The following is a 22,142-nucleotide window of genomic DNA, read 5'->3' on the forward strand; positions in this document are numbered from 1 at the left end:
AGGATAAAGTCTGGGGGGGAGGTCCTCAAATTTCTGAGTCATGGGCTGTCGTAAACAAAATATCAACAGCCGGATGGCTTAGGCAACATGCAATTTATTTTCTCATGGTTCTGGGCGCTGGAAGTCCAAGATCAAGGTGGCAGTAGGGTTCGATTCTTCAAACGTCTCTCCTTGGCTTGCAGATAGCTGTGTTCTCCACTCTGTCTTCAAACGATTGTCCTTCAGTCTGTACTGTCTGTGTCCTAATCTCTTCTTCCTGTAAGCACAACAGTCCTGTTGGCTTGATGCCCACCCCCAGTGAGCTCGTTTTCCCTTTATCACCTCTTTAAAAATCCTGTCTCTGAATACTGCCACATTCTGAGATGCTGGGTGTTAGGACGTCAATGTAGGAATCTGGGGGCATCCAACTAAGCCCATAACAATAGTCAAAACTGGATCCGAAACTGAAATTTAGACACATTTTAAAATGCTAAAAGTGTATATATATATATATATATATATATATATATATATATATATATATATATAATTTTTGTGGTAGGCCTGAGATGGTTGGTAGGCTGAGATGTATTTGTAACCTTTGAGGGAAACATCCTTTGGAATGATCAAAGAGAGCTTCTATGTAATTCCATACATCCACAATTAAACCCCAGAGCTTTCTAATTTGGAATTTGGCTGTTTTGTGCTTGGTGGCAACCAAAACCAGCCTAGGGCTTTTCTCTTGTTTTGACAGAAAAGTAGGAGGCAGAGGACTTGAGCATTTAGACATCTTGCTGCTCTTTGGTTTAATCATACTCTACTGAGTTGCCCGAAACTAATTAAGCTCTTGGCTCTGCCATTGGCCACATTGTTCCTTTTTTTAATTGTTGTTAACATTTGTGTTATTGTTCAGTATAAGAGGCAAGCTTTATCTTAGTTTGGGCTGATGTAACAAGAGCACCATAAACTAGGTGCTTTAAAGACATACTTATTTCTCTCAGTTCTGGAAGCTGGGAAGTCTACAATCAAGACCCTGGAAGATTCCGTGTCTGTTCAAGTGCCCACTTCCTGGGTCACAGATGACCATCTTCTCCCTCTAACCTCCAAGGTGGAGGAGGCGAGGGATCTCTGTGGGGTCTCTCTTATGGAGACACTAATCTCGCCCATGAGGACTCCACCCTCATGACCTAAACATCTCCCAAGGACCCCATCTCCTAGTTATGTCCCTTTGGACATTGAGTTTTCAACTTATGAATCCTGGAGGGATACACTGTTTACAGTGAGCTTCTTCAAACATCTTTTATGTTCAAGGCACTGTTTTTTGGCAAAATTAATCATTTCCTACACATCCTTTGAAGCAAGAGTATTTCTGCACTTTGCCTTCCTTTAGAACCTTTCTCTAGAGAGGATCCTAAAAAGTTCAGAAAAGACGCAGAAGAAACCTGCTGGTTAGCTCGTTTTTCACAGTAGAGCAGAATTCATTTTGAAGTAGGTTAATCTTAGAAATCCAGGCAAAGACACTTCGCTTGAAAATCATCTCAAATGATCAGTTTTGTTAGTATGAGTAATAGTAACTATAAGATCAATAGAACAACTTTTTGTTCTACTGTGGGCCTACTGTGTGCTGGGTACCTCGGAGCATCTGAGTCGAACCGTCTCGTGATCCTTTCAACAGGCCACTGAGGGTCACACGGTCTTCTCCTCCACGTTATGGATGAGCCTTAAGTCTGGGCCAGAAATGACACAACTTTTCCAAAGCCATATTGCTACTGAGGGGCCAGCTGGGATCTACGCCCACTCTGGTGCCAGAGCCCGTGATTGCAAACGTGGGCTGCACTAGGTGTTCAGAACAAAGGACTGTTCATGGAGGTGACACAGCTAACCCGTGAGACCCACCACCCTTTTCCCTAAGGTCATCCCGGTACAGCCTGCAGTGATGGCCCGAGTTAAGCATTCGAACTTGGTGCTGCAGAGGGCGTGTTTTAGGGACAAGATTGGTGTTAAGGGGTTCTAATGAAGCCCAGAGGGAATGGAAGGAAACAGGACTTGGGGAAATATCTGGGTCCCTGGAGCAGTGATCTCCTTTTATTACTGTGCACCTCTCTTTCACAAAAATAAATAAATACGTAAATACATACATACATACATACATACATACAAAAATATTTGCGTACATACCACCAATTTAAGCAAATTTTTGATAAATTATAGACTCTACTACTCTAAATTATTATGCACATTATAAATGACATGCAAAAGCTAAACCTTTAAATGGATGACATGAAATATGAATAAAACTTATAATATTTTCTTCTAGCCCCTTACTGGACTATTTCTCAAACTCCCTTTGGAGAAGACTTTTTAAAGATTTGTTTATTTATTTATTGAGAGAGAGAGAGACAGCACGTGTGTGCACATGTGAGTAGGGGGGTGGGGCAAAGGGAAAAGGAGAGAAGCAGACTCCCCATTGAGCACAGAGGCCTCACTAGGGCTCAATCCCATGACCCTGAGATCATGACTTGAGCCAAAATTTTGAGTCAGACATTTAATCAACTGAGACACGCAGGTGCCCTGGAGTAGACTTTTTAAGAAAGAGATAGGACACTTGGAATTATAGCAATAATTCCTAGAATTAATCTTTAAAAGTGGGAAGATAGAAATGGTTTTTTTAAATTTTTTAAAAGATTTTCTTTTTTTATTCATAAGAGATGGGAGGCAGAGGCAGAAGCAGGCTTCCCGCAGAGCAGGAAGTCCAGAGTGCGACTTGATCCCAGGACCTGGGATCATGACCCTAGCTGGAGATAGATGCTGGAGATACTGATAAACCAAACTTTAGGGAAAAATACTGAACTTTACTGGGAAGATGAAGCAGAACAGCAGCATATGGCAGCAACATGAGTTTTAGATAGCTGTTGGTCACCCAGAAGGCTTAAGGTGGAGAGAAAAACAAAAGGCTGTAGTGACCCAAAATTGTCCGAGTTGTGTAATTTGACCCAGGAACTTCCGGGTGACATAAAGATTTGTTTATTTATTTCGCGGACAGCGCCATGTGGGGAAAGAGCGAGGGGGAATGAGAATTCCATGCAAACGTGTGAGTGGCTCTTCTCCCATCTCCAGGGGGGAAGGAAGAGATTGGGTTTACTCCAGTAAGCATGGTGATGAGTTGGTGAGGTAGGTTGATTAGATGTCTGGAAACCTGAAAAAGCCAGCTAAGGCTGGCTTCCTGGCCATCTTGTCAGTGTCTTATTCAAAGCTTGTCATGTGCAAGACTTTCTTTTAACAGGTTGCCAGGTGAATGAGACTACCGGCCGCCATGTGTCATTGCTCAGGTGGTCCATGACACAATGTCCTGCAACTAAGGGGATGCACTTAGCATTACAGACATCGTTCTGTCTTTGTTATTTTGAAATTTAGAAAATATCTTATTAATTTGTTCACTCCAAAGAGGCAATTTATTGCTTACTATGACAGTCTTTTGGTAGAGGACACAAAACTGCTTTCTTTGTTATGAAAATCAATGTGTTACACCAATTTTCTGAAAGATGGAAATAAAGTGCCTCCTTCCAGCTGGGTCAGGACATAAGTGTACCCTATGTATTGGTTTTTCAATAGAGTCCATTTACAGAATGTACATGTCTCTCAATACAGAAGACAGTTGCTCACATTTATGTGTAGAACATTCCCGAACCTGGTCCAGGTTGCGGATGAAACCGTCACTCTGACTGGCAAGGCATAACGAAGAAGAGTTTTCCTGTAAACAATATGTGGTCATGGAAGGAATCAGCACTGCAATTCGTGGCTGATTCCAAAGGCTCTAAGAGGTGGTAGATGCACAGGCAAAGTGGTGACTTTTGCAGAGGAAGCAGGCTGGGGAGAGATAGCAAAACAGAAGTTTGAGAGGGCCCTAAAATCTCCTCCTGTGGGATTATTGGCCATTGAGCTTGAGAAAGGCTATGGTGAAAACTTGAAAGAGCATCAGATCAAACCCTTGGCCACTGGAGGTTGAAACTGACATGAGCAGCACTATCTCTATTCTTGACCCAAGGCCACAGGATGACAAGCTTTGCTTTTTCAATGTGGTCTCAAGTCTCTCTACTGCCCTCTAAAGAAAATAATACAGATAAATGCTGAGAGTGTAAAGTGTAAGCAGAGCCCCCCTTGGCCATTTCCTAAGTTTTGTCCACTCCGAAGTGAGTATCACTTTGGTGAGTGCATTGCAGGAAATGGCCTTAATGATCAATGGCAGACCTCCACTCCAGAGTGACATAAAAAGCAATCTGCACCTCCTTCCTGATTTGTCTGTAATAAAACTTGCTTTCCTTAGGTCCCAGCATTCGAGGCAGATAAATATGTTCCCTTTCGTTGGCTCTTACTCATACTTCAGCAAGATTTCCCATGTGCTTTCCTTGGCTGGCTGGGAAACTGGACCACAATTTATGGGATCTTAGGGGACAGGCGTGTAGAATTCCAGTGGGATCCCGGAATAGAACCTAATTGGAGATTAGAGACCATTGCGGTGCGAAGCTTTTCTTTGAGATTGAAAGAGGTGCATGTTATGCAAATATTAGCAAGTGTAAGTTCACACTGTCTATTGAAAATTTATAGACTCATTATGGTCAAGAAGGCTGGAAGATAAGTAGATTTGGGGAAAGATTCAGGTAAATTCAGGGAGGTGGCAAATTACCCCAGGGAAAGTAGAATGGCTAAAGAGTATGGCCCAAACTTTAAAAAAAAAATTTATTCACTTATTTGACACACAGAGAGCCAGAAAGCACAAGTTGGGGGAATGGCAGAGGGAGAAGGAGAAGCAGGCTCCCCGCTGAGCAGGGAGGCAAATGTGTGGGACTCGATCCCAGGACCCTGGGATCATGACCTGAGCTGAAGAAAGACACTTAACCGACTGAGCCACCCAGGCACCCCCTGGCTCCAACTTCCAAAAATGGTGTATGAGATACCTTTGGTGGGAAGGAATGAAGATCAGCAACTGTCCTTGATTCTGCTTCTCAGGAAGGCATTGTGATGTGATGCCCAGGACTTTGGAGACAGACACACGCTTGGTGCCCTCCGGCTCTGCCGCAAAAGCAACACCTTCCAGAGGGCAGCTGCAGGCACCGGGTGGCGTCACACAGCTCTGACCCGGGAGGCACTCAGCCACGTACCCATTCCACCATCCTGCTGGGTTTGGAAGAGCGCTATCAAAGTCCCTGCTGCCGAAGGACCATCCAGAGTGACATGTCCCATGGGGCACGCCGGCATTCCTTTACCCCTTCAGGTTATTGGCAGCAAGGCTGGAAATTTTTTAAATTGCCTGGGAAAATGATAGCAAACGGCTCCAAAAAGGAGTTTCAAAACGCAGACTTCATACTATGTTTTGAGTACATTTCATTCATTTGGCAGGTACTGACAGGGTGCTTAAGTGCCAGGTGCTGCTGCATTAGAAACGGACTTGAGAAGTTAACAGCAGGGGGCTCCAGCCCTCAACCAGCACAAAGTCGATCAATGGATGCATGTGACAGACAGAGCACTGTGACGGGGAGTACTAGGTGCTCTCATAAGAAGGGTGTGCTAGGAGCTAAGGGAACACTCGGGGGGAGCCAGCACCAACACTCGGGGAGAGCTGTGGGAAATATGATGGATGCAGATGGCTCCAGGGGAAACCAGAGAACTGCTCAGATCCCTGCTTCTTAACAGCTCCAAGTGCCCGCTGCTTCAGAGTGGGGGCTGGGCGAGCAGGGAGCTGGGGTGGGCCCAGCGATGCCTGATTTCCGACCTCCAGCCCCTGCGCTGTTTCACCTGTCCCTTTAGGAGTACAATGACATAGGATTTCACCAACGGAGGATCTACCCCTGCATCCTGGTACTGGAAAAGCACGCGAGGACTGCGGAGCTGAAAGCAAGAGTTGGTAGTTCCAGTAATGTGTGCAGGGTTTTAAAAAACTATATACGGGAAAATATCCAGTCTTATTTGCATGTGTTTGTATCATGCACAATTTTTAACTGCAATCCTCCTTTTACCTTCTTCCATGTTGCTAAGACTCTCCTCTCCTCACCACTGCCTTTGTCCCTATAATACCTGTTGACAGCCTGGTGCTCATCCATGAGCTCATTCGCCTCTATCCACACATGCATGGGGCTCTGTCACTGTTTGACAAATATGGGCTCATTTTATGTACCTCTTGATCTAGTGCTTCCCGGTTAATAATACCTCCTGCATAACGTCCTTCTGTTTTTATCTTCATTTTTATAAAGAATGGCTGCTCACCTTTTATCAGGTGCCTTTATTTTTTTTATCAAATGCATTTATTGCTATGGTCTTAAGAGTTTTTTCACAGTTAATTTAGTGATGAGGTAAATCTTATTGATTTTCTGGTCTTGAGCTCCCTTTATTTTCCTGGAATGAATCCAAGTTGGTCTCAGGATATAGTCCTTTGATAGATGCCTGACTTCTGTTATTTGCTAACATTAGTTCAGTTTCTGTTAACTAATCTGTCCTAAGCCAGATTTGTTAATAGCTTCCCCGTTCCTCCCTCTCAGGTTTGGGTATTAAAATTGTGCTCAGCTTCATCAAGTGAATTGACTTATTATTGTTTAATTGCCTGTTGCCATTTAACAGTAGAATGACAGTTATCCAGCTGCAAACCTGTCTGATCTTGGAACTCATCTTCTGAATTTTCCATTCTTGAATCATTTGGATGATTTTGTTTTCCTAGGAAATCATCGTTTCTTCTAGGTTATCAAATTGATTAGTATAAAGTGCCTTGCAGTTTAGTGATTCTTTTATATTATGCATTTGCTTTTATATCTCTGTTCCCAACCCTTATCTGTTTTGCAACTCTATCTCTCTCTCTGTCCCCTCCTCCCTGAAACCCCCCTTTCCCCATCCCCCTTCCCTCTCTCCCCACCTCCTCCCACACCCTATCTTCCCCCTCTCTTATCCTTAATAGGGCATGTGAAGTTTTTTTTTTATTATTTCATTAGTCTTTCATAAAAACAACTTTGAGTTTATTTGCCCCTCATATTTTTTATTAGTTAAAAAAATTATCTTTATTATAACTACTTCCTTTCTTTTGATTGAGCTGCCCTTTTCTCATGGGTTTAACTGAGTAGTTTCTTTTATTCAAAAAAATGTTTGAAATTGAAGACATTTGACACTAAAGTCTCCTTAGAGTATAACTTCTGGTGTCTTCTGTAAGTTTTGGTATGAAATAGTCTCCTTTCCATTGCTTTCAAGATTTTCTTCAGTCGTCTTATGATTTCTTCTTTGACTGAAGACTGTATTTCTTAACTTGTATGTAGTTTCAATTTTTTGTTACCATGTTATCTAATTCTGATTCTACTGGATTGTGATCAAAGAGCTGTTCTTTAAATCTTTAATTTGGAAGGCTTGTAAAGGTTTCCTTTGTTGCCTAGTATGCCATTAATCTTTACAAATATGGCTTTTCTTAGGTGTAAGAAAGAAATGTTTTCCGAGGGAAATAAGGATGTCTATTTTCTTTTTTTAAAAGATTTTATTTATTTATTTGACAGACAGAGATCATAAGTAGGCAGAGAGGCAGGCAGAGAGTGAGAGAGAGGAGGAAGCAGGCTCCCCGCGGAGCAGAGAGCCCGATGTGGGGCTCGATCCCAGGACCCTGGGATCATGACCTGAGCCGAAGGCAGAGGCTTTATCCCACTGAGCCACCCAGGCGCCCCAGGATGTCTATTTTCTGTGTGTCCTTGTTTTTCCCTCCTTCTAGTAGATACTCCCATTTGAAAAGCTAAAATTTTACCTTGTTATTGCATTTTTAGAGTCTTTAGGTATTATGTTTTTAGATGTATACCTGCTTATACCTTTTACATCTTCTTTCCAAACTCTGCCTTTAAAAATGTCCCTCTTCATCTTAGTACCTATAACTTTAGACCCAACTTGTCTGCGATGAATTTTGCCATTCCGGCTTTCTCTTTTGCACGGTATCTCCTCACCTGATACATTCTCAATCCCTTTTGCATTTTAAGTATGTTTCTTGAACAGCGTGGATCTGTAACCCCCTGAGAGGCGCTTTAATAGAAAAAGTCAGTTTACACATTTAAATTAATGATAAACAGTCATGATTTTATTCCTCCCATCTTATTTTGTTTGTTTTTATTTTCCCCATTTTTGATGTTTTTAATCAAGTTCATTCTTTTTCTACTTGATAAATATAGAAGTTCTTTGCATTTTTCGATGACAGCTTAATTGAGATATAATTCACAGGCGATACCACTCACCATCTAATGTGGACAATTTAATGGCTTTCACTATAGTTAACTATACTATACTGAACTACCTACACATTTTCATCATCCTCAAAAGAAAACTTTAGCCATCACCACCAGTCTTAGGCAACCACTAATCTACTTTCGGTCTCTGTAGATTTAGCTATTCTGGAAATTCCATATAAATCAAATTATGCAATATGTGGTCTTCTGTGACTGACTTCTCTCAATCAGCAGAATGTTTTCAAGGCTCCTCTGTGTCGTGGCACATATCAAAATTCTATTCCTTTTCAAGGCTGAATAATATTCCACTGGCTGGATGGATCACATTTTATTTATCTCTTCATCAGTTGATGAACATCTGGGTTGTTCTCACCTTTTCGCTATTACGAATAAACCCTAAACCTTCATGCACAAGTTTTTGTGTGAGCATAGTTTTTTTCTTGGCTCTATACACAAGAGTGATATTGGTGTGTCATATGGCAACTCTGTGTTCTGCATTTTGAGGAGCTACTAAACCATTTCTAATGTGGCTGCGCCATTTTCCAAGCCCACCAGCAATTTACAGGTTCCAGCTCTTCACCTCCTTCCAACACCTGCTTTTGGGTTTTTTGATAGTAGCCATCCACGTGGGTGGGAGGTGGTATCTCACCATGGTTTTGATTTGCATTTCCCGAATGATTAGTGATGTTGAGCATATTTTCACGTGCTTATTGTCCCATATATTTTATATATACCTTATATGTATCTTTAAATATATATTATATATTTCATATTTTATTTATATTTAAATACATATTTAAGAATGTAAATATATTTACATAAATATGTTTATATAAATATATGATAATGTAAAATATATTTATATATACATTTATATATTAATGTATACATTTGAATATTGGAGAAATGTGTATTCAAGTTCTTTGCTCATTTTTTTTAAAAGATTTTATTTATTTATTTGAGAGAGATTTATTGAGAGAGATCACAAGCAGGCAGAGAGGCAGGCAGAGAGAGAGGAAGAAGCAGGCTCCCTGCTGAGCAGAGAGCCTGATACGGGGCTCGATCCCAGGACTCCGAGCTCAAGACCTGAGCCGAAGGCAGCAGCTTAACCCGCTGAGCCACCTAGGCGCCTCTCTTTGCTCATTTCTTAACTTGGTTGTCTTTTTATTTGAGTCGTAAGAATTCTTCACACAGTCTGAATGCATGTTCCTTATATATGACCTGCAAATATTTTCTCCCATTTAGTGGCTTGTCTTTTGACTTTGTCAATGGGGTCCTTGGAAGCACAAAACTGGGATATTTTGGTTGAGTCCCATTTATCTGTTTATTATTTTTTTTTAAGTTGCTTGTACTTTGGTGTTTGGCTGAGGAGCCGTTGTTAGATTCAAGACCACTAACATTTACCTTTGTGTTTTCTTCTGAAAACTTTATCATTTTACTTCATTTTTATTTTTTAAAAGATTTTATTTATTTGAGAAAGAGACAATGAGAGAGAGCATGAGCAAGGAGAAGGTCAGAGGGAGAAGCAGACTCCCTGTGGAGCTTGGAGCCTGATGCAGGACTCGATCCGGGAACTCCGGGATCATGACCTGAGCAGAAGGCAGCCGTCCAACCAACTGAGCTACCCAGGCATCCCGAACTTTATCATTTTAATGCTTACATTTATGTCTTTGATGCATTTTGGGTTATTTTCTCTGTATGGTGTGAGGCAGGACTCCTGTTTCATTATTTGCATGTGGCTGCTTGGGAGTAAAATACTGTTCTTACCCCCATTGAATTGTTTGGCACCCTTGTCAAACATTAGTTGACTGTAATTTATTTTCCTTTTTTTTCCCCCATTGAGGCATTTCACGTGCCATGTATATTATATTTCTAGGAAAAAGGAATCCCAGGATGTTCCCTCCTGCCTGGATTCTTCCTTCTTCATGGTGCATGATGCCAGAAGAATTTTTCCATGCAGTGAAACCAAACTGAGGGGATGGAAATATTCTGCCACTTTTCTAGATCTTTCAGTTATACAAGTCTAGGGCTGGTCATGCCACACTTGTTTAACTTGCCCGTGAGGTTCACAGCAGTTTTCCCAGCTCTGTGGTCATCAATAATTTCAAATTTGCCAATGTACTCATGCTTCGTATTCACAGTGAGGAAACGGGACGATGACTTTGGTGCAGGGCCTCCTAAGAACCTGGCCTTCGCCCCCCCTTTCAGCAGTGTTAATGTTCTTGAGGGCATCTGTGGGACATTTGTTCACACTGTTACTGTGGCACGGAAAGATGGCAGAAAAAGCTTTTTTTCCCTTTTATTAATATTTGGTCTTGTTCTCCTTCCCTTTCTCATAACCGAATGCATATTTCCCCTCCGTCATTTGAAAACTGCATACTGTTCTCCAGCTGTTTTCCCCAGACGAGACCTTGTGTATCAAGAATCCTTATTTCATGGTTATTATACACAATCTTAAAGATTTATGACTGTCCTCTTATTTTACACATGCATACACACGAAGCACTAAATACGGACTTTATCTGAATGGCTAAATGTTGGCCAAGACAGAAGCCAGTTGTAGTGGGAACTTATAGGATAAAGATATAGTCTGAAGTTTTTGTTCTTTAAAAAAAGCCTTCATGGGGCGCCTGGGTGGCTCAGTGTGTTAAGCCGCTCGCTGCCTTTGGCTCAGGTCATGATCTCAGGGTCCTGGGATCGAGTCCCATGTCAGGCTCTCTGCTCAGCGGGGAGCCTGCTTCCTCCTCTCTCTCTCTCTGCCTGCCTCTCTGCCTACTTGTGATCTCTGTCTTTCAAATAAATTAAATCTTAAAAAAAAAAGGCCTTCATATTTTATTAAAAATTTTAGGTGTCCGAATTCAAAAGGTTAACAATATAGTACAATAATAATAATAATAATAATAATATATCATCTAATAATAAAATAATAATAATTTCTCCTGCATAATCACTGCTGCACACTAGTAAAATGAGATGTTTCTTTTCTTTTCTTTTTTAAAGATTTTATTTATTTTATTTATTTGACAGACAGAGATCACAAGTAGGCAGAGAGGCAGGCAGAGAAAGAAGGAGGGAAGTGGGCTCCCCGCTGAGCAAAGAGCCCGACGCGGGGCTCCATCCCAGCCAAAGGCAGAAGCTTAACCCATCCAGGCGCCCTGAGATGTTTATTTTCATTTGGGATTATGGAGGGGCAAGGTGTTTTTGGCTCTCCTGCTGAAGGAGGGACTCAGTATTGTCTCCACCTTTTTCCCTAATAGTAGCTCTGGAAGATGAAGACGTCCCTCCATCTCCCAGACATGAGGGTTTGACCAGGACATGGGATGGTATAAGCTCATTGACATAGTCTCAATAAGCCCTGGTTTATTGGTCACAGTCGTTCTCCAAGTATTTTTAGGAATAAACTTCAGGTGTTGCCCTTTCTCAATTTTTCTTTCTGAGATTTCTGACTGCAATCGCTATTTCCTGCAGTCACTCGAGGAGAAACGAGGCATGTGGCAGTGCAACAGTCTGTTTTTCTTTCAAGATGACAGAATCACTCTTGATTTCTGTACGCATCTCGGATTTTCATATAGGAACATGGATTTTGGTGTCTACCCTGAGGAGATAATACGTATGGTGTGAGCTACACTTGTATTCTCATGACACGTCACCTGGGTTACCCAGAACTTTCTGGGCCCGGCAGAAAGGCAGAAACCCGGGTGAATTCCTCATTGTTCCAGCAGGCTGTCAGCCCTCAAAGGCCTTCTGGATGTGTTTGTGCATCGCAATATCTGCTGTGTAAGATACAGAAAGAGCACAGTAGTTCAGGGGGAAAATATTTAGGAACACATTTTCCAGGAGGAACCAGGATTCAGTTTGGGTGACTCTTGACCATTTTTCATCTTCTGACGACTGGAAGTGGTAGTTAATCTACAGTCATGGTTTTAACATGCATTTCGAATGTAATGTTAGTTTCCATCAACATTAAACTATAAGAACTGTCTTCCTAAAGGGCATTCATGTAAGGCCCATTATTTTCCAGCTTGATTAATGAAAACAAAATTTTTCTGTAATGCTTTCTTCCTACTCTGTATTAGTTTTTAGGACTGGATTGAAAGTGATTTATTGTGGATAGGGTTATACCTGGTCGTGGAATTTTTTTTTGTTCCTGGGTTTTTAAAGGTGGCAGAGTTGACTTTCTGATTTTAATTCATCTTCACTAGATGAAGAATTCACAAATAGGACTTTTTCTTGAAATAGCCATAACCTGGGGGCACTTGGGTGGCTCAGGTCATGATCTCAGGGTCCTGGGATTGAGTCCCACATCGGGCTCCCTGCTCAGTGGGGAGCCTGCTTCACTCTTTGCCGCCCCCTCTGCTCATGCTTTCTCTAATAAGTAAATAAATAAATAACCTAAAAAAAAAAAGAAGTTGTATTTGACTGGAGCTTCATGTGGAGTGACAGATCAACAGAAAGACAAAGGGATATGAGACAGGAAGCAATGAAGGAAAACACAGAGGCGCACAGTATAGACAGATGTTCCTCAGCTTATGACGGCCTCGGATTCTAATAAACCCATTGTTCAGCTGGAAATCTCTTTAGTTGAAAATGCATGGAAAACACCTAAGCGACTGAACATCAGAGCTTAGCCCCGCCTAACTTAAATGTGTTGAGAAATTTACAGTATTGCACAATTGGGCAAAATCCTCTAACACAAAGCCTATTTCACAATAAAATGTCTGGTATCTCATGTAACTTACTGAACAGTGCACTGAAAGCCAGAACAGGACGGTTCAAGTGTGTTGGTTGCTGACCTTCGTGATCACGTGGTTTGCCTGGGGGCTGTGCTCGCTGCCCCTGCCCAGCATTACAAAAGAGGACCCGACTGTAGATCACCAGCCTGGGAAAAGATCCAAACTAAATGCATATCGCTTCTGCACTATTATAAAAAGTCAAAAAACCATAAACTGAACCAAGGTGAAGTCAGGGATCTTCTGTACCAGGTGTGTTAGGTAAGGTCAAGCGCTCCTGTCTGGCCAGGAACCATAGTGGTATGGGGGAAAGTTCCACAGTAAAAAGTTCTACAGCGGAGAACCACTAGGACTCCAGCACCAAGGGTCACAGGTTGCGCAGGAAGACTGGATGCTCCTCTGTGGGCGATGAGAAGCCACGAGCGACTCAGGAAGGCTGCAGAGCTCTGGGCAGGTGGGACAGCTGAGGGCTGCAATGAAGAGGGACAGGTGGAGCTAGGAGACCAGGTGGGGAGAGCCCGCTACCCTCGAACAAAAGGCGACAAAGGTCTGGACTGGGATGACGGAGATGGTGGAAGGTAATGGGATATTCATGAAACAGAACTGGAAAGCCATGGAAATGAAATAAGAGAGGGAGCGAAAACCGAACATGACTTTAATTGCCATCAGTATAAAACGTGTTGAATTAAAATGAATTGGTATTTCTAGACCGATGATGACATCACAATAATGGAAGGAAACCAATTCTGATTTTGAACCTGGTTAAGGAGAAAGTATAGACAAGAGAAAAGCAGAGGCTCTGGAGTCACACAAATGTCACCGTTGAGATTCATCCCCACTCTTCATTCCCTTCCCTGTAAACCCAGTCAAGCGACACCTGCCTCACAGCACTGGTAACAAATAGGGAAGAGCACATGTTCCCACGTTCCCGGGTCAGACAGGACAGCCAGGGATCAGCGGCACATGAGGAGGTGACAGGTGGTCACTAAACTGAGCTCAGGTGCATACACAGCATTTTACGTCACCTTGAGATGGCCCCTCCTGTGACCTCTTGAAGAAGGCGGCAGTGGTGAGGAACAAACTCCAGGAGCTTATTAGCATACATGATCATCAGGCCATCCGGATGAGACTCAACGATCTGCTCTACAATCACCTAGCAGAAGGAAGAGCGTTTTATTTTATTTGTTTGTTTCTTTGTTTGTGTTTTTGTTTGTTTTTAAAGCACCTAAAAGAAAAGTATGAACTATACACTACAGAGAAAAGAATCGTGTAAACCTTAAAAATGCACTTCGTCCTTCCTCCTCCCCACTCAGTATGCTTTCTAAACAGGAGGTAAGTAACAACGGCATGAAAATCTAGGTCCCGGGATTTGGGAATACTGCTCCAACCCTGGGGGACACAGAGGCTGAGGGACAGAAACTGGCCTGAAGCTAAAACATCACACACACTCATCTGCTTCCCTTCTGAGCTTAAAAGCGAAATACTGTATCTGCAGACAACAGCTCTGTACCATCTTCACCCTGGCCTTATCCTCTACCGTCTCCAGAACAGGGAAAGGGCTGAGATGGAAAGTGAGGGAAGAAAACACATCTTATTTTGCTTTAGTATTTTATTTTTTTGGGTGAGGCTGAGTTGCAGGAGGTGAATGACAAGCATACAAACTTAAAATACAAACGTGGCCACAGTTCACTTAACGACACAGAAACGTAAAGTACTTCCCTAATTTAGCATATTAGATTCAGTTCAATGAAAAGGGCATAAATTAAACAGCTAAAATATTTTCACTTAGTGACAAAGAATAATGTAATCTTTTTCACCCCCACAGAGAGAGCTATGAACTATAATAGGATACATACAAAGAACTGACAGATCATTTACTTTTAGTAGTATTAATGAAGCTGAGAAGATTACTGAAATTAATCCTTCAATTTCACTTCTATCACTGGGATACTGTCTCGTTTTAAAACTGGAAGCCTTTCATCCTGAAGTCATGGTGGGTAGCTTTATACTTACTGGACAGAAAGAGCACTCGCACTGGCAGGTGACTGGAAGAAAGCCCTCAAACGCTGAGACTGGCTTCATGACTTCTGTCAGCCTGAACTAGATGAAACCAACGCTCTCTAAGTTGGAAGCTGCTGATTGCTGGCGGCCTCACATGGTGCAGCCCATACTCCGGCCGCTCAGAGGCAGGATACACTGACTCCCTGTATTTAACTGTATCCTTATAGGTCAAGAACACTGGGTAACCAAGTTCCGGACTTAAGGTACTACCCCGCTAACTCACCCTTCAAAGCCCTTTATCTTTGAATATTCCCTCCCTCCCACCTTCCTAGCCTGGCAAACTCCCCCATGGTCTTCAAGACTTAAGCCACATCAATTCTGCGAAGACGCCTCCCCTCACAGACTTTCCCTGCGCACAGAGCTGTCTTCCAGCTCCTCCAGTGGGCACGGGCGCCTTGGTGGGGTCACGCTTTTCGGCAACTTCATTAACGTATAATTTATGGAAATGGAAATTGACCTGAAAATGTTCTGATCCGTACCTTCTTCCTAGGCAAGTCCCTCACCCCTACTAAATTAAGATGATCCCTGAGTTATGGCATCACTGGAAGAGAAAAGAGCGTATGCCTGATTCCTGCCATGCTGATTGGCTCCAAGCGGGACCAACCTTTTCTTACATCCAGAAGAGCAGGAACTAAGAGCATCTTCAAGGAAGAGCCCTGAGCTCTCTCGCACCCAGTCAAGAAACGAAGCCAGATTAGATGCTCTGTGTTTGTGGAATGAGGTGCATGGGGGCATAAACCTCATCCATGTACGGTTTCACCAGTACTTGACCAACTAACGCCTCTGCATCCCGTGTCTTGTCAAATGTAGCTTAAGTTCAGAGGCAGTGCCGTATGATGTCCACATTGGAAGTCTGAAGCCCTTCTAGCAACAGGCCTCCCAGGGACTGCTGCAGCATGGCCGTAATGTGGGCTATACGCTGCAAGAACAGAGAGACCAGGAAAGAAGGTCCAGGCACAACAGTGTCTAAAAGCTCAAATATATGTGTATAATTTATATACATATGTGTTATATATATAAATCGAGCCTCTAATTCTACCAGAATATATGTAAGATTAAAATCCCAACATTTCCTACAGAATAACAATGAATCTCTTCTCCCCATGATTGCTTTCTTTCTTTCTTTCTTTTTTAAAGGTTTTTATTTATTTATTTGTCGAGAGAGAGCACAAGCACATAAGGAGGCATAGGCAGAAAGAGAAGCAGGCTTCCTGCCAAACAAGGAGCCCAAGGTGGGACTTGATCCCAGGACCCTGGGATCATGACCTAAGCCAGAGGCAGTGGCTTAACTGACCGAGCCACTGAGGCGTCCCCTCCGTATGATTTCTTTGAAAGTAAGTCGGCTTCATCAAAGTGAAGTTTAGACAATTACGGAATGACAAAAAGTTATTTGCCTCTTAAGCTACGGAGTAAAACTGACAAACGTGCATTTAAACCCAGTCAAGGGCTTTGGATAAATGAACTCTGACTACATCATATGATGTGTCAAGTTACATGAAATTCAGAATTAATTTTACTTGCATAGTTTGGAGACTACGCTTGTATCTTTACACAAAATCTATCTAGTGTGACATAATGGAAGAAGGGTCCCAAGCAGGAGATACTGAAAAAAAAAAATTCAAAGCTAGCTTCAAAATCCTGTAAAGTAGCAATTATCAGGGGCAATGCTAGGTCAAACAAAAATCATCCAGGAAATTCGCAAACAGCAAATTGAAAATCGAAACCAATACTTACTGGTCTTACTTTGTCCAGAAGAGGCATGCCTTTTCTCTGAACAGCATGAAACTGTAACTGGTTAAATTCCGTGGCAATTCTCTCCAAAATCTCTCTAGTCCAGAGAGGGCTAGTAGAGACAATTAGAGAAGTGTAATTCCCAAAGTTAAAACCTGCCACCCCCACCGCCCCCCATGCCTTACAGCGCTCAGGCACCTGCACCTGCACGCCATCAATTTTCGGGACAAACTGTGCAGCAGGCCCCAGGTGCGAGGGGTGAGGAGCGGGGAGGTCATAGAAGCCACCGACACAGCCTGGCCCGGGCCAGAGGGCCCAGGCAAGGGGATGGAGCTATTTTAGGTCAGTGTGGGTACAACTGCATGTTTCCACCACGTTCCTTGGGCTCTCCCATTCGTGCCCTTCTTCTCCAATTCTCTAACCCCCTCCTCTCTCTTGCCCTGTCCTACCGTTCATACACGAATCCCCCTCTTCTCTGCCTGCCTCATTCTCCCTCCCAAGTACCTCCCCAGTACCAACTACTGCTGTCTCCTCAATCAGCTAAAACTGACTGCCTAGCAGCAACCTGGGAAATCGCTCAGAGCAGTGGACTCCAAGTTTACATTTACCCAACGGCAGAAAGAGCAAGCTCGGTGCTCTGGGAGCTGGTGAGAAATCACTCACAGTGCATCTGCCATCAAAAGGACTGGATACACTTCCCTCTTGCCCCCCACATTAGAAAGCATCAACCCCATTCAAAAGGAAGCCGAACAGTGAAAGAAAAAAAAAAAACACACAACAAAGACTCCAAAGCCCCTGCTGGGCTCTATGAGGCATCCCACATCTGAGGATGGGCAGTCAGGTAGTGAGGAAACACACTGTAAGGAAACCCAAAAATGTCTGGAGACCTGCCACGGTGTGCCCTGTCCCAGAGCATCAGAACTGGTGTGGAGGGAAGGCAGGCACTAGGCAGGACCAATGCCAAAGCCTAATCCCAACCTCTACTGACTGATCCCATGCGCATTTCCTATTTATCCTTATCTCAGCATTTCTGGGCCTAGCAGAGCATGATGGATTTACCCTGTGCTGACGCTGCTCTGGCTTTCCTGACTCCAGAGTTCAGAGCTGCTCTTCTGGAGAAAAAAGTCCTCCAAGGTAATTCTGAGCAAGAAAGCGCACAATGTCTGTTTATCAAGGACAGTGCTGCAAAGGACAGGATTGTAGACACAGAGCTCACTGAGGTGTTTCTATCCGAGGGCAAAGAGTAGGACAAAGGATTTGAGTACTGTTAGTTTATCTGGGAGATTATCCAAGGCAGAAAAGAATGGGAAAGTGATACAGTGAAGAAGCAACTTTGTCAAAGAGGTACATTGTTGATATAATTGTTGTTGAAAGAAAATGAAGGCTTGCTTTTACTGAAAGGTCCTGAGAAACTTCTTTAGGTTGTCCTCATGAAGAATTGAAAACTGACAATTTTATCTATGGTTCTTATTTCCACTTCACTGAGAGCTGTCCTCAGAGGACATTAACTCTCCTACACTTTGGGGTTGTGTTGGACACATTCTAAAATGAGAGAGAGAACATGAGGTGCTATCAGTGTTAAGTAACTGCAATTTCCCATGGAATTATCCACCACAGGTTTGGCTATAATCAGGTGTTGGGCCTTGATATCAGAGGGATTTGAGGCAGTATCATTTTAGGTTAATCATTATATCTGAAATTTCCAAAAACTTCAACTGATGAAACTTTGATTATAAATCTATAAATATATCAATAAATCTACAGTATTCCAATTATTTTCATAGAAATACACAGACAAAGCATCAATTGATTAATATTAAAATGTTACAAAATACTGAACTGAAAGAATTTGGTCATATAACAAGGTGTAAGAAGTAGAACTTAGGTTTAGGTTAGAACTCAGGATGCATTTGAGACTCAGTTAAGAAATTGAATGGAGGGACGCCTGGGTGGCTCAGTGGGTTAAGCCACTGTCTTTGGTTCAGGTCATGATCCCAGGGTCCTGGGATAGAGTCTCGCATTGGGCTCTCTGCTCAGCAGGGAGCCTGCTTCCTCCTCTCTCTCTCTGCCTGCCTCTCTGCCTACTTGTAACCTCTCTCTGTCAAATAAATAAATGAAAATCTTTAAAAAAAAATAAAAATGAAAATGAAAAAAAAGAAAGTCAAGTGAAATATCTTAGAGGTTTTCATGGCTTTTTATTCACAGTTGCAAAAATTGCTGTTGGAGTTCTCACTATTAAGCACACATTTCTGGCAGAAAGATAGAGGTAAAAGAGAATGATAGCTTGTACGACTGATACTTTGTCATATGGTTACAATATAACAAGAAAAGAGACAATAAAATATTTGATGTTGTTTTAAGTTTCCTTGTTGTCAATCCCTCAGTGCTTTCTGATATTAAAGGAAAAAGTAGATGGATATTGACCTGGCAACTATCAACACCTGTCAGTCTCTCTTGGATAACCAATATCTCAATAATCTCTTCTTCCCAGTAAAAAAAAAATATATATATATTCATAACCCACACTGTGCCATCTCAAGTTACGGCACCAAGATAAAATTACAATCATTTTCAGTTGTCCAAATGGACAGAATACCCTTCTTATGATTTCATGTCTTATAAGATAGATAATTGGCTTGCTACCAATATACCCAGATGTGACTGTGGAAGAGACAGGAAAAAAATAATGATATTTATTTATTCCTTGGGTTGACCCTGTTTACACAGATGCATTACTATTAGAAAAGGTTGGTTTGGGACATTGGAATGAATTTACTTAATGGGTCTGTATGTAATTGTGTTGGAGGAAATTTTTAATTTCTACAAAAATTAGAATTCTATTTTATTATCTTGTTAATTTTCACGTTAACAAAGCCAACGTTTTTGTCTAGCAGACAAGATCTTAAATCCTAACAAAACTCAATTTTTTCCTTTTTTTTTTTTTAAGTTTGAGAGCATCATGTTCGCTCATGCTGCTTTAAATACAACTCAAAGAAAAAGGAGCTAAATGGGGCAGTAAGACCAGACTTTTTATTTTATTTTATTTATCTTATTTTTAATTAAAAAATTAAAGATTGTATTTATTTATTTGAGAGAGAGAGCATGAGTGAGGCAGGGGGAGGTAGCTGCAGAGAGAGACTGAGAAGTATACTCCCTAATGAGCAGGAAGCCCGATATGGAGCTCGATCCCAGGATCCTGACTGAGATCATGACCAGAGACAAAGGCAGATACATGTGCAAAATCCCTTTCTTTCTGGGAAACAATACTTTACAAGAGATGTTTGAAAAAGTACTGGGGAATCAACTTTAATAGGAGACACAAAAATTTAATTGACTTTTGTAAAGCTACAGGGACCCAAATGATGGGAATCCCAGCCCGTTTAGGTTGTGGACAACAGAGTATTCTTCTCTGTAATATCTTATTTTCTTCCATGTCTACTAACGCCAGTCCAAGTTCACTGATCTCTTTTTAGATAGTGCACCCGTTTCTCCATGGGGTTGTTTCTGCGAGTTCCGGGAATGGCTCCTGGTGGCAAGCCCAAGACTGCCCTTGGGACAGGTGGCCAAGGGGATGCTGTCCCCTTGGGACCAGAGGAAAAGGACAGGCCTGCCGTCTGCCCAAACTCCTTCATCAGAGTGGAGCACGCGACCCTGCCCTTGTCGTCCCCTCATGACTCTTTAGCAACCAGGCTTCCATCTCTCCGCACAGGGAGCGGGTGACACTTGTCTTGCCACCGGCCTGCTGTTCGTGCCACGGCAGGCTATCCTGCTTCCCATGCGTTTCCGGACCCCAAGGCCAAAGGCTCCTTCTCTTCTCCAGGGGCGGCGTGCTGCGCCTTCCCCACACTTGGCTTCTCTATCAGGCAGAGGGGATGCTAGGGCAAAGGGTATTTCGCTCCATGCGGGTATCTTCCACCGAGATGCGGAGACTAGCTCAGGCAAGCAGCAGCAGCATCCTCAAACCCAACTCTGATTTCCCAAGGAACGCTCTGGTTTCCGGGGGAAGATGCCCAGGCAAAAAGGCTTTCGCTGTATGCGGGTTTTTGCAACCGCGAGACTGGGCTCAGGCAAGCAGCAGCAGCCAGCAGAACATTTCTCATTGAATGCTGTGCTTTCGCAGAGGCTTTGGCTTGGAGCGAACAGCTCTTCGCTGCTGCTTCCTCAGCAAGGCTTCAGTCGCGTCAGGGAAGAAGAGCTGTGGGAGAGCTGATGCCTCTTGGGCCTTGCTTTCCCGTGCTCCATGTTCGTGTCCTGGGTTCATCCTGCTACAATCCTCCAGTAGTATGCATAGCCTAGGATGGCACTCTATGCACACTACCATCTCCCAGTGTAGGCATCGCGTGGCCTTTTACTCTGGGGCTCAGGCGCACTCGCCGACTAGGCCAGCGCTTTCCCCACAGGAAAGGAGGGGTGACAGGATCCCTGCACACCGTCCGTACACTGAATAGGGAGCTTTGGGGGACTGTCCCCACTCCTTCCCCTTAAACCCCGTGCCTCCTCCAAGCTTCCACATCCTGGAGGAAGAAGGCATCTGACTCCCCGTTATTTCAGGAGCTGTTTCTGCGAGTTCAGGGTAGGCGCCTGGTGGCTAGAGCATGTCTGCCCCAGGGACAGGAGGCCAAGGAGCTGCTATCTCTTTGGGCCCTGAGGCTCAGGACAGGCATGCTTTCTGCCCAGAATCCTTCCTAAGACAGAGCACGCGCCCTGGCCCACTCATCCCCTCCTGTCTCCTTAGCAGCCAGGCTTCTGTCTTTCTGCACAGGGAGCGGGAGGCACTTGTATTGCCACCGGCCGCTGTGCCTGCCAGGACCGGCTCTCCTGCTTCGCAACCGTTTCCAGACCAGAAGGCCAACGGCTCCTGCTCTTCTCCATGGGCAGCGTGCTGCACCTTCCTCAGATGCTCCTGGGGAGCGCAGTGAAAGACCAGTCCCATTCCTTAAGGCTCTTTCAACAGGCGCAAGCATTCTTCTCTCTCAGGCAGAGGGGATGCCCAGGCAAAGAGGATTTCGCTCCATGCGGGTTTGTTACACCGTGCTGTGGAGCCCAGCTCAGGCAAACAGGAGCATCCCACAGACCCGAGTCTGATTTCCCAAAGAATGCTGTGCTTTCCCAGAGAGGATGCCAGGGCAAAGAGGCTTTCGCTCTATGCGGGATTCGCCCATAGTGCTGCGAATACTAGGCTAAGGCAAGCAACAAAAGCAGCCCACAGAACCGACTCTGATTTCCCACCAACTGCTATGCTTTTGCAGAGGTTTTCAGCTTGGTACAAACAGCACTTCGCTGCAGCTTCCTCAGAAAGGCTTTGGGTGTTCACTCTGTCGCGGCAGGGAAGAAGAGACGCATGAGAGCTGGTGTCTCTTGGGACTTGCTTTCCCGGGCTCCAAGTTCACGCCCGGTGTTCACC

This window comes from Mustela lutreola, chromosome 1 (assembly GCF_030435805.1).
Source record: "Mustela lutreola isolate mMusLut2 chromosome 1, mMusLut2.pri, whole genome shotgun sequence".
NCBI classification, from domain to species: Eukaryota; Metazoa; Chordata; class Mammalia; order Carnivora; family Mustelidae; genus Mustela; species Mustela lutreola.